Genomic DNA, 13119 nt, shown 5'->3' with positions numbered 1-13119 from the left:
AATGGTCAAAACCCACCATTTTGCTGTATGGAGGCTACTTGACTTGACTATAAGGGAAATCAACTCATTGCCACATAAGAGAGCCAATGAAAAGCCTCCCTCCCCGTAAGAGCATTTATTAAAAGGCTGCCTGAAAAAATGTGCCTTTTATTATGCTTGAAGCCTGCCATTTGGGGCTCTGATCAGCCCTAGAGGAAGAGAGTGCTGGGGTGACCTTTTAAACATAACACAAATATGGTATCAAAAATTGTAAAAAGGGGCTTTGATGTAGTAATCTACTACTGAAGCAAAAATGGTATCAATCTGCTACAGAAGCAAGCTTTCATAAGAGTTTATTTTCTTCCTGCTCATCTATATTTCTGTCATGATCCAATAAATTCAAGAGACAGAAACACTGCATTTCACATAACACAGATGAGTCCTGGCAGATTTAATCTACAATCTCCACTTTTAATTTATATGAGAAAAATGAATGACTGAGCAGTGCTAGAGGGATATAAAAGCCAGGGTCACATAAACACAATGCATAATCCTATTACACCTGATACCCAGCTCCAAACAAATAAACTCCATTACAAATGCTGGCTTGGAATCAAAGACTGCAAAACCAAACGGCTTCCCCCATCTCCAAACAAACATGCAAACGTCTGTCAAACAAAACAACTTTCAGCCTGCTTTCAGACAAGCCAACCTTGCTAAATCCATATTCCTATAATCAATTTCCATTTCAATAGAATCACTTTCTAATTTAAGCCTGATAGAATGGAAACGATGGTAGGATGGAGGTGAAAGAGCAAATGAGTGTCATCTCAAACTGAGGTATTTTATAGAAGCAGGCTTCATTGTCCAGACTGATAGGTTCCTCTTCAACAATAGGTTGTCCTATTTAGATGGGTTTCACTGGCAGAAATCAGCCTGTAATAGCATAAATTAGAAATTGGGATTGTGTGCATATGAGACAGAAGAAGACAGACCAATGGGTAGAGGTGGGGAAATGGGCAGAAGGATCTACAACAACTAGAGCACATGCCATTCCAGCACAAGGAATAAAATCCAGTGTATACCTTAGACCCAACATTCCTCAGCTCTCTACCTAATAGCTGTGAAAAGCACTGGCAAAATGTGTTTCATCTTCTCTCTCTACCTAACAGCAGTGAAATACACTGGCAAAATGTGTCCCTGTGCCCCAGAGGAAGGGGGATGGGCCATCTGCTGGATCTTGGGGCTATCAAGGGAAAGCCCACCTCTCACCCACTTAAGAGGCTGCCTGCTCTTGGGGTTGCTAGTGCACTGTCTGCTGCTGCAGCAATAATGGTGTGGGCCCAGCCTTACATTAATAATAAGAATACCTAGTTTGATGGGGTGTACCAACCCCACACTGAGCCTGAAAGGACTAATGAGAGCCTATGGGTACAATCAGTCTTGCCCCACTACACCTGCAGTATGTGCCAAGGCTGGCAGGAGGAGGTAAACGAGGAAAAGGCCAACTCATGGATTGCTGACCAAGGGAGTAGACTTCTGAACCTCCAGCATGATGCTGCCAGGCCAGTGGTGTGTTGGACTGAGGGTTTCCCTGGAAGGGATGGGACTAAAAGTGACGTGGATGGAGGGCTAAATCTCAGGAAGAGGCAGACCACCAGACCAACTGTTGGCAGGGAGCACCAAAGGACAAAGAGAGCCACTATGCCATGCCCAACCAGCAGGGGGTGCCCTGGTGGATGAGTCACATGCCTACACTAGATACTTTATAGTGCTGTCAGAGCACTTTACGTAAGAGGTCAGTATCATTATCCCCATTTTACAGATGAATATTAACATTACAGTGTTCATGTTCAGTTATTGTTTTGGCATGTGACCAAAATTCTGCTGACAGCACAATTGACAGCACAGAAATGGCAATTTTCAAAATCTTTCAGCTAGATCTGAACAGAATTTCATTAGAGAAAGAAAAGATTATTCTCTGGCTCTGGTCTTACACCTGCTGCATACAACTGAATTGTTATGCATTCTCTAAAAGAGGCTGAAAGAATTGTTTATAATGCCAAATGTCAGACTATCTAACTATAGAAGTTTCTACCAACTTGCTCTACAATACCCAGAGATTTTACAATTGGTTGTCTGCCAGGCCTCTCCCCTTTCATAGTCACACAGAAGTCACAAGATTTGCTCCCACATTTTTGTGCCCACAAACCTGGCAAGCAAAATTTTTTCCACCTTCAAATAAATAAAGGAAGACTAATTTTTAGAAAATGTAATCAATTAGACAAATTACACACACACACACAGAGTATGGGGTCAAATTTTTTAAAGGTGCTCCAAACCTAGTACCCCACTTTGTATACAAATGCTGTATGGATCCTCAGATAGTGTACATAGACCTGCACTGACAAAATTAGAAGCCATGTTAGAAAACCTGGCCTGCCATACATGTGTGTTTACTATCTGCAGCTATAAACAACAGGGCAAGGAATCCTACGTGGCACATAAAGAGAAACAAATTCAGAACAAGAATCAAGAAGCAATTTTTCCACACCGATGAGGACTCCATGAGATAAGATTTGAGACAAAAGCAACAGAGTTATCCAAGAAACAAGTTAGATGCCATCCTGGAGGAAATCAGAATTTTAAAAATCGGAGTCTTGATGGACCCAACAAGCTTTACTCATTGCAGATATTTCTATTTCTGTACAGACAGCTTATTTATTTAGTCATTAATAAAATACAATACTATTTCTGAGGAGGAGAAGTATCAATTAACATATTATGGACAAAATTCCACATTGGAAAGCATGGTTACTGCAATGGGGTATTATAAAGATGTTTAAAACTAAAATAGTTTCTAACTAAAATACAGGAATGAAAGCATAACTGCGTCATAAAAACATGAAAACTAATGCAAAGACTTCAGAGGTGGAATAATATGCAAGTAGTCTTTTTCACCATTTCTGCAGATAGCTTTCTGGTATTAAACCAGCCACACAGTTACAAGTAACACTAAGAATTCTTCCCTCAACTTTTCTCTCAACTCATTTTTTCCCCCGGAACACAAGTATATTCAAAGTTACATATAAAGCAAACAGCAGCCTTAATTTACTACTAAGGGGGAGGGGAGCACTGATCTCCCATCCCCCTGGCTGCAGAAGGGAGCCACTGCCTAGGGACCCAGGTGGAGCGAATGGTTTCCCTGCCCCAGCCAGGTGGCCGGGAACTCCTTCTCTCTGGCTGCGGGGCAGGAGGAGGGATGGACAACGGGATGGGACGGGACGGGACTGCTAGCAGAGACTGGTGGGCCTTCAGGGTTGTAAAAATTATATTTGTGGCCCTCGAGCCAAAAATGTTGGGAACCACTGGGCTAGAGCGTTCTATATTTTTAGGAGTCAATTTTTAAAGCTACTTTACAGAAGTTTAGTTACATAGAATACATATATTTTGTTTCCAGAGAAATTTTATAGGGGACAAATCTTGTGGCATTTTTTCTCCAGTTCCATCACTAGGTCTAATATATATATTAGCATTATCTTCCTTACCAAAAGGCTTGAATACTACAGTAGTGATGGGCGCCACATAAAAATCTATAGGCTATATGGACCACTGCTAGTGTGATGATGCAGTAACCATATGAAATACTCTTTTGGAGGTCCCAGTTTCAAGGACATATCTGCAGGGTGCCTTACAATGGTAGGGAAAAGGAAGATGGGAAGTAGGTAGAAAAACTGTACCTTTTTGAACGTGGTACGCTCTCATGATACAAGGGGAAAAACAAATGGATCATATCCAGCACTTTACTTTCAATGCAGCATGTGATGTGTAAGTGAAAACGCAAAACCGAGAAGGCCTGCAGTGAACTGTTTTAAAGTAATACAGAAGCTCTGCAATATTTAGATCTTGGAGAAAGTCATTTTATACCAGGGTGGCCAAACCGTGACTCGTGTACCACATGGGGCTTTTTTAGAGTTAAAGTGCAGCTCGTGGAGCCCCCCATGCCTGCCCCCATTCTCCGCCTACCAAACTGGGGTGAGGAGCTTGGAGCTTGTGCCCTGCATCAGGGTGGTATAGCTAGAGGATTCTGGCCATTGCGGAGGGGTATCTCAGGGGGTCAGTAAATTTGGCCACCCATTTTATACTATAGCCCAGTTTGCTATATTAAAAGCAATACTCATGTAAGTGTTGACCATTTATTACTTAATTTATAGATATATATTCCATAGTAGGCAAATGGTTACCCATTATTCAGTGTAAAGAGCCCATTAAAGCTATTTTGGGCAGCCATCCAGAATCCACTGCATTGCAGTCTAAAATAAATTAAATCCTCAGTGATAATCTTGAATTTGTTATTATGTAGATAAAATCTACGTGTATAAGTGGAACACACTACAATGAGCAATTACAACCTGGGTTTGATTGATAAAGTGGCACAGTTTCAAGATGGGAAGGGAAAAATCCACTTATGACTTAGAAATATTGGTTGCTAGATACCTTATACTAGTGACAGTTATTTCAACTAAACAAACTAAACTTCCCTTTTTGAAATCAGCTGTTCTGTCCTTGAAGTTCTATGCACTTGGGAGAGTAAATTAGCAAAGTGAAGCTCTATTGTGTGGGTCTAAGAGGAGACTATTACATGAAGTATGTCTTTTAGAAAGGTGTAGAAGTTACTATTTTACCAATCAGAAAGCAGACCAGTTTCTCATCTATTGGCTTCTATAGATTGAACTGTAAAAGCCAACTTTTTCTGTATTATTCTGCTAATGCTCTGGCTGGAAGACCTCCAAAGGATACCCAGATGTTGTAGGAAGCGATGCTGGTAATTCAATAGATAGCACTCTCTCCTCTGAGTAGTAAAGAACTAATACCCCTGTATGGAGTCAGGCAATACTGTATGTTGGAGGAGTTGTCACTGAGATCAGCTGTAAACACAGGGTCCTGATTGCAAGTGGTCATGAAAAACCCCACAATGCGCTTTTTTGCAATTGTCAGTATGAAGTTCTGATGGCTGGTACCCATTTTAACCTGTAACTCAGGTAATTACATCCTAGCTACCTAAATTTCCCCATCAGATGTTAATAAAAAAATAAATTTTTCATTTCCTCGCCTCATTTGTTTGTTATTAGTGTTCTTGTTAAACAGTTGTAATTTCATCACAGAGGTGGCTGTATTGTAGTGGCAGGTGGAGTGGCCCTAGTCTAAAGTCTGTGTATCAGTTTGTATTACAGCTGGAAAGTCTTCAAAGGGAATACACTATGTAAAATAGATTACAGCTTTATGATGTTGTGTCTATTTATCTGCGAGTGCTAAAAGGGTCATAGGTCATCACCAGTTTAGAAAGTGGACATTTTAAAAAAACATTAATAGGCTAAATTTTCAAAATGTAGAGTCTATGTGCGCATGCACTTTTTGAACATTATCACATCTGTGTACACAGATGACAGAATACAGAAGTAGAATATTATCCAAATGAGGAGTGTGTGGGTGTGTGTATAAATTCTATCATTGTGCTCACAAATGTGCTCTAGTTTTATCAACTGTGCATGCAGATGAGAGAGGTGAAAAAGTGAGCACATAGGTGTTTGTGCACAAAAAGTTGCTTATTTGTGCATATCCAGAGGCCAGCTGAGGACCCTTTCAAAATAAGACCCTATATGAAACACATGAAATTTACTAAAACAATGCATCATTTAGTCTTATTCCATAGTAGTCACTTGTGGAGGGAAATATGATAAAGAGGATCACACTCATCCAAATCCCATTACTTCATCCTATCAAGCTCTAAGATTCCAATGAAAAAGCTGCAGATCACATCTGTTGCTGTGTGTGGTTTCCAGAGAGAGGGGCACCGACATAACTCTTAGCACTAATTCTCTCATCCTCTGGTACTTGTACAAGGATAAACTGAAGGAGAACCAAGAAAGTTTGGATCCCAGAAATAGCTTCCTGAAGAGGGAGCACAGGTGGCAGCATACAAATCAATTAGCTATTTCATTCTGATGAATACACACTCTGATAACTACAGTCTGACTCTGATGTTTAAAATGCAATGAAATACATACAACAAATTCCTGACAAAGTTGGAATATTTTGCTATCTGCAAAAGAGGAAATTTATACTCTTTACACCCCAAAGTGGTTAAAAGAACTTGCCAATGATTAAATTTAGGGCATATATAATGGCTCCTGAATACAATGTTTATAGCAGTATTTAACCCATTGGCATTAGCAGGTGCATCAACAGTAAATGGTGATGTGTCAACCAAAGGATCAATATGTTAGACGTAAATTTTAGCAACCAGGTGAAGAGGGTCAAGGAGAAATGTGCTTTCAATATTAGGCCTACTGATGGAACAGGGAGGAAAATGCCACACGATTCCCTATAGAATTACAGAAGAATATCTCTGGAAACAAAGAGCTAAATACAAATATGTTAACAAATTAAGGCAAAACAGATAGATAAAACACACATTCTGGGGTGAGTAGTCAGTAACTGTTGTTAGATATTAGAATGTGAAGATATTTATTAATCAAATCATTCCCTGTGAGTAACCAGAATAATCTGCCTCTAACTAAAGGATCATCCTCATCTTACATACAGACAAAATCCATTTAGAAATAATGATGTGTTTTTTAAAGAAATTAAAGCTCCATATTTCTAACAGTGGCTTCAAGTTTTTTTCTGAGATGCTTGAACACACTGGAATAAATCAATTCACACTACACGAGGGGAAGAAGTAACGGAGCTATATAAGAGAGGGTGCTGCACAAAAGGTATTATATCTTCATAAAGCTCAGCAGAATTGTATGTTAATATGGTTTTTAAAATGTACACGGATTTTTCCACTTTGTAGAAATGGTTAAAAATTGGGTAAAGGACTACTGCCTGTTTAGCTTTTACACACTGAAAACCTTTGTTTCAATGCTGGGAAGGACATGGGGTTGCTCTGCATTAATTTATGTATGCCATATGTACGTTCAATTGCTGTAAGGGACACTTTCTGTCTGAGGAGTTAAATCAAAAGGTACTGTTAGGAAAAATAAAGCAGGATATAAAACAATGACTAGAGATAAGATCCCACCTGGAAAATTACTTCAAGGTCTTTAAGAGAACAATGGCTATTACGTTTGGAGCCTGCCTTGGCTCCAGCAGAATCACAAGACTTGTATTGCCAAGGCTGGGAACCTAAGATTAAAAGAACACTAAACAGTGAAAAAGTTACTCTGGGTATCAGTAGTCAGGAGATGTTCAGGGGAACAGGCTGACACAGAAAGACTCTACAGAAGGAGTCTGCAGAAGTTGGGCCTACCTGGCTAACATCAAGGGCATGCTAGCCTGCATACAGATTGTTTGATTCTTTCAAAATCCTTATTCTTTTTGATGTATGCAGTGTTCCTACTGCGAAGAAGAAACAATATCTTGTTTTGAAAAGGCCATAAGATCACTCTACATACTACAGGTCACAGTTCCCAAACTGCAGTTTCTGAACCGAAGTCAGGCCTGCTGAAGTAACCACAGTTAGTACATAAGAGTCTGTAACCCAGAATCTGGTCTAAGAGAGGGAGAAATGTATGATTCTACACTGAGGGAGGTAAAAACTTGAGGCTTGTCACCCATGTGGGTGCACTCAGAGAGACCCAGAGATGGGACAGTGGTGCAGCTAGCCCTGTACTGGGACAAACGCAATGAAATAAAACAAATTTCTGGAGAGAGAGTGTATGTGTGTGGGAAGGGGGAGTGCACATAAGGAATCATAATCACTAACTGTCCAAATGGAGCCTGCAGTTGCACACTAAAAGTTCCTTAACGCACACTGACCTACTCCCGTTTCAAAGCTGGGTAGTTGAAAACATACTAGAGAACTGTTAGTGTGTGGCCTACACTGGCAAATTAGGTCAGCATAGCTACATTGTTCATGGGTCTGAAAAATCCACACCCCTGTGCAGTGTAGTGAAGCTGGCCATAGGCCATGTCCACACTACAGACTTAAGTCTACTTAAATTATACCGACAATCGTAAGTCGCTTTAATAACATCGGTTGAGCATGTCCAGACACTGCTCCTTTTGTCAGCTGAGCACATCCACAGTTGTTGCTCTTGCATCAACAGAGAGAGAGAGTGTTGCATTGTGGGTAGCTGTCCCACTGTGCAACTTGCCACCCACTGCCGCAAGGAGCTATGGGAATGGATGGCAGTGCATCATGGGAACGTGCTCACTATGCTGTGATGCAGTTCTTTCCATCCCATCATTCCAACTTCATTTCACGCCATTTTTCAACAGCCCCTGTAAACCGTGCGCCCGCCATCTCTGCCTGACAACATAGGTCCTGAGCTACTGACCATTGTGGTGATGAGTGTTAAGAACACAACATGGCTGGTTCCAGCAGTATTTCAGCAGCTGCAAGACAGAGAATGAATCAGTGATGCCTGCCCTGCTGTCTTCTCTGGAGACAAATAATTCAAGATTGCTACTGGCATTCATGCAAGAGCTTGCCATGGTGGATGGTCAGTGCTGGGTTCAAGAAAAAAGCACTGAATGGTGGGATCACATCATGATGCATGAATGGGATGATTAGCAGTGGCTGCGGAGCTTTTGAACGCACAATTTCACCTTCCTGGAACTGTGTGCGGAGTTCGCCCCAGCACTGCAGTGCAAGGACACCAGAATGAGAGCTGCCCTCACTGTGGAAAAGTGAGTGGCGATTGCTGTGTGGAAACTGGCGACTCCAGACTGCATCACAAATCAATTTGGAGTTGGAAAGTCCACTGTGGGGGTTGCTGTGATGCAAGTGTGCAAGGCCATTAATTGCCTCCTGCTACAAAGGACCATGATTCTCAGTAATTATTTCCTGCACATTAATGGCTTTGAGGCAACGGGATTTTCTAACTGCAGCAGGGTGATAGATGGAATGCATATTCCAATTTTGGCCCCTGACCATCTTGTGACAGAATACATCAACCAAAAGAGCTAATTTTCCATGGTCTTGCAGGTGCTGGTGGATTTAATTGACATTTAATTAATCATTTAATTGACATCACTGTGGGGTGGTCAGTGAAGGTGCATGATGCACACATCTTTTGGAACTCTGGACTGTATAGAAAGCTGCATGCTAAGACTTTCTTTCCAGACCAGAAGATTCCAGTGGGGGATGTGGAAATGACCATAGTGATCCTGGGAGACCCTGCCTACCCCTTCCTTCTGTGGCTCATGAAGCTTTCACCAGGAACTTTGACATTCAGCAAGTAACACTTCAACAACAGGCTCAGCAGGTGCCGAATGTGCCTTTGGGCGATTAAAAGGGCGTTGGCACTGTTGTTTTGGCTGATTAGACTTCAATGAGGAAAATATTCCCATGATCATTGCGACCTGCTGCACTGTCCAAAATATTTGCAAATCAAAGGGGGAAAGTTTCCCCAGGAATGGACATCTGACACTGATTGGCTGGCTGCTGATTTTGACATACAAGGGCACAGCGGGAGGCTATTTGAATCAGGAGGACTTTGAAGGAGCATTTTGACAATGATTCCCAGTAACGTCTCTATGTGATGCATTGGGTCAGGCAATGTTTACTTGCCTCCTTGAATTACCACTGTAGTGCTTGTTTCCCGAGCATTAATTGCACACAGCAAATATTCCTACCTATAGCCACTGTGTTTCAATGTTCGCACTGAGCGATGTATGTATGTATGTATGTCACAAATAAAGACTCATTTAATTTCAAAGACTCAAGTTTAATAAAAGGATCAAACACAAACTCTTGGTCAAACAGGTGATAGGACGAAGAAGAACAGTTTTGCAGTTACGGCTCTCACAGCTGGGTGTAATTCCAACTTTCACTGGGAAGCCAGTCTGTAGGTGTGGAGTGCACGGGGTACTGTGGGAGACTGGGAACACATGAGGAATATGATGGGCGAGTTTGGGGAGTGCATGGACCAAAGTTCTGTAGTGGCTGGAGCGGGAGTCGTGCATGAATGTGCTTAGATTGAAGGTTAACACGGGACTTCAACATCTCTGTCTGGCCCTCCAGGAAGTTTTATCATCCACTCCTGCCCCTGTGTCCTTTCCTGGCTTTCCAGCCTGAGTCTCTCATTCATTGTCTCCTGCCACGCTCTTGTTTCGCTATGTGCTGCCTCTGCTGACTGCAGCACTTTGCGAAACATATCCTCCTTATTCCGTGCTTTATCTGACGGCAAGGGCACATCTACAGAAGGCAAAGTAAAACAATGAACAGAGACAGTATTGAGAGTCTGTTCAGAGCTGTGAATCGCAAAAGTTACACACACCTATTTCTCACTGTCCCTTGGCCAGCACACAGGTCAGCACGAGTCCCAAATATGGCGAGTTCGTGGAGGGAGGGGGCACTGGGTAGGGGGAATGGGCAAGAAGGGACAAAAGGTGGTTTGCAAATGGGGTTATTATAAGTAGCTAGGGAGCCTATTCTGAATATTGGTACCCTTTTTCACAGGCTAGGACAATCGAACCTGGTATCTCACTCCTAAGGGTAACATAGGATGCAAGGGTGCATCTCCTGCTTGTGTGTGGCTTCAGACCGGCTCTGTATGCCACTCGCAGGTGCTCTGCATGCCATTCGCAGGTGCTCTGCTCTGGTCCCTGCACATAACTGCCGAATGGCGCAGCAAAATTTCCTACAGTGGGGGGAGAAACAAGGCAGCTCTGCCAAGGAATCTTCGGCAGAGGATTGCAGAATACCTACAGGAAAGTTTCCTGAGATCTCTATGGAGGATTCCTGGGACATCCCCGTGTACATTAACAAACTTTTCCACTGTGGCCCCACTGCATAGCTGCACAGGCTCTGTTAATTTCTGTCCCTTATCTCTTCTGTATCATATAACAAAGTACATGAGAGCTCAGTTGCCTCTCACCATGCAATATCAAAGGAAAATGAGCACTAACCAGAACTCCCCTCTCCTGCATCCTGTGTGCCAGAGCTGGAGTGCTGGGACTGGCTAGACCCCTCCAGAGTCAAAATGAGGTCCTGAATTGCTGTGCCACCAGACGACCCTGCCGTGTGCACCACACCATCCTCCAGCTCCACTTCCTCATTCACCACTTCCTTATCTGGGTTGAGTCCGCTGGCCGCTGCCTCCAGTCCCCCTGGGGCTCTTGGCAGTGGCGGTGGGGTTGTCACTGAGAATGGCATGCAGCTTCTTACAGAAGTGGCATGTCTTCAGAACCACACCAGAGCAATGTTGGCCTCCCTCGCCTTCTGGTACTCCTGCCTCAGCTCTTTGATTTTAGACAACACTGCTGAGTGTCCCTCTTATGCCATTTCTTGTGCATGCCACTTGCAGTCAGCCCAGAGATATTGAAATTCCTACAGCTGGTGAGAAGCTGCGACTGCACAGCCTCATTGCCTCACATACTCAGCAGCTCCGGTGTGCTCCACACGGGACAGCAGCTGGTGCGTAAAGCCAGCAAGGTCAGCTGGAAAGATGCTGTGTGAACTACGCATGCCAAGCAAACAGGAAGAGGCATTTCAAAAATTCCTGGACCTTTAAATGGGGGAGGGATGCATACCTATGTACCTGTAGGGCAGCAAATTTCAAACTGGTGACCAGAGTGGTCATGATGGGCATTGTGAGACACCTCTTGGAAGCCAATTAGGGTGACATAACCAAGCTCAGTTCTACACTGGTGGTGCTTTGCTCTAACTATGTTGCAAAAAGCTCTGTGCTGCTTGTCGAAGTGGTTTTATTTGGTCAATGTAGCAGGGGAGTTATAGCAGCGGGAGGAGCATTTCAGTGTGTACACCTCCTCCATTTTGTCAACAAACTCTGACTTTTTTCAACACAACTGTAGTGTAGACACAAGGCCTTAGTTAGAATTCTTCCATCGACCTGGTTATCACCTCTCAGGGAAGTGGATTACCTACACTGACGGGAGAACCTGTCAGTGTAGGTAGTATGTGCACTGAAGTGCTACAGCTGTGCCACAGTAGCATTTTTAGTGTAGACAAGCCTTTAGTGCCTGTCAGGCTAGTGTGAGGTAGATTTACACCCTAGCTTGCCATGCATTAAGTGTTTGTTCAGACAAGCCCTTAGAATTTAGACTGCACTAAACACATCACTTCAGTTTTCTTGACAGTATTCAGAATAATGCAAAGGGGAAAAAATAAAAACATCAAACACAAAAAGCAGCGATTTTCATCTTTCCTGATTTCAACAAAGTTAAAGCAACATTTTTCCTACAACCTAGTGATACCAATGTTCAGCAGGAGCCAAAGCTGGGGCATTATTGTCTCCATCTCCGTATAAATGAGAGACTGCTTACTGTACTGTGGTTTAAAGCGTAAGTGAAAAAAACATTTGGAAGCAGAGGCATAACATGATATGTTAAAACAGATCAGATGACATCATACCAATAAAAACAGAGGATTTAGCATGAATCTGAACACCCAAATAGAAAACTAGTATGTATATTATACATACTTTTTAAGATTAAAAATCCTTAGCTATTATGGTAGTTTTATTTAAGTCTTATTTCAGTTATTGGGATTTGTGTGTTGTGTGTAGTTGTTAGTTTTCTATTTCTCAAGACAGTGCAAGAGCTCTACCATTTTATATTCTGGGTCAACATCATGTTTGTGATCCTCCAAATCCCCAAGTACACAGGAGGTCACCACTCAGTAGTATTTTCTCAGACCGATACGGCTGGTCACTCCTGAGCTACGATCATTGAGCACTCTGGAAGTCAGCCAGAATGTATAAGGAGAGAAGATTAGCAGACACCTACCTTCAAACCTTAATACAATCAACATCAGAGCCCACATGTTCTACAAGCAAAACAACCCATGTCCAGCACTGGCACAGCAACACAATGCTCCCAACACAAAAAGAGAATCATGCCAGCCACGCTTATAACATCACAACATAGGTGGTAAAATTCAGCTGGTTCTTTAAAGGCTATATTTAAGTACCTAGTAGCGTATACTGTGCATTTTTCAAAGTGATCAGAATTGGAGAGTGGAAGCTCTGCTTCTTCCAGAATCTTAACATTTAACCACTATCATTGAACAGCTACAGAATTCGTGTAATCGACTAGGAAGTCATATATTGTTCATGATCTTCTTTCAAACTCTCAGATTTGAAATGGATGAGGGCAATAGCCATTAGA

The sequence above is a fragment of the Emydura macquarii genome, unplaced genomic scaffold, assembly GCF_026122565.2.
Source record: "Emydura macquarii macquarii isolate MOO-44397 ecotype Brisbane River unplaced genomic scaffold, CSIRO-AGI_Emac_v2 contig_2897, whole genome shotgun sequence".
NCBI lineage: Eukaryota > Metazoa > Chordata > Testudines > Chelidae > Emydura > Emydura macquarii.
The sequence above is the reverse complement of the archived record's forward strand: the minus strand, read 5'-3'. Positions refer to the sequence as shown.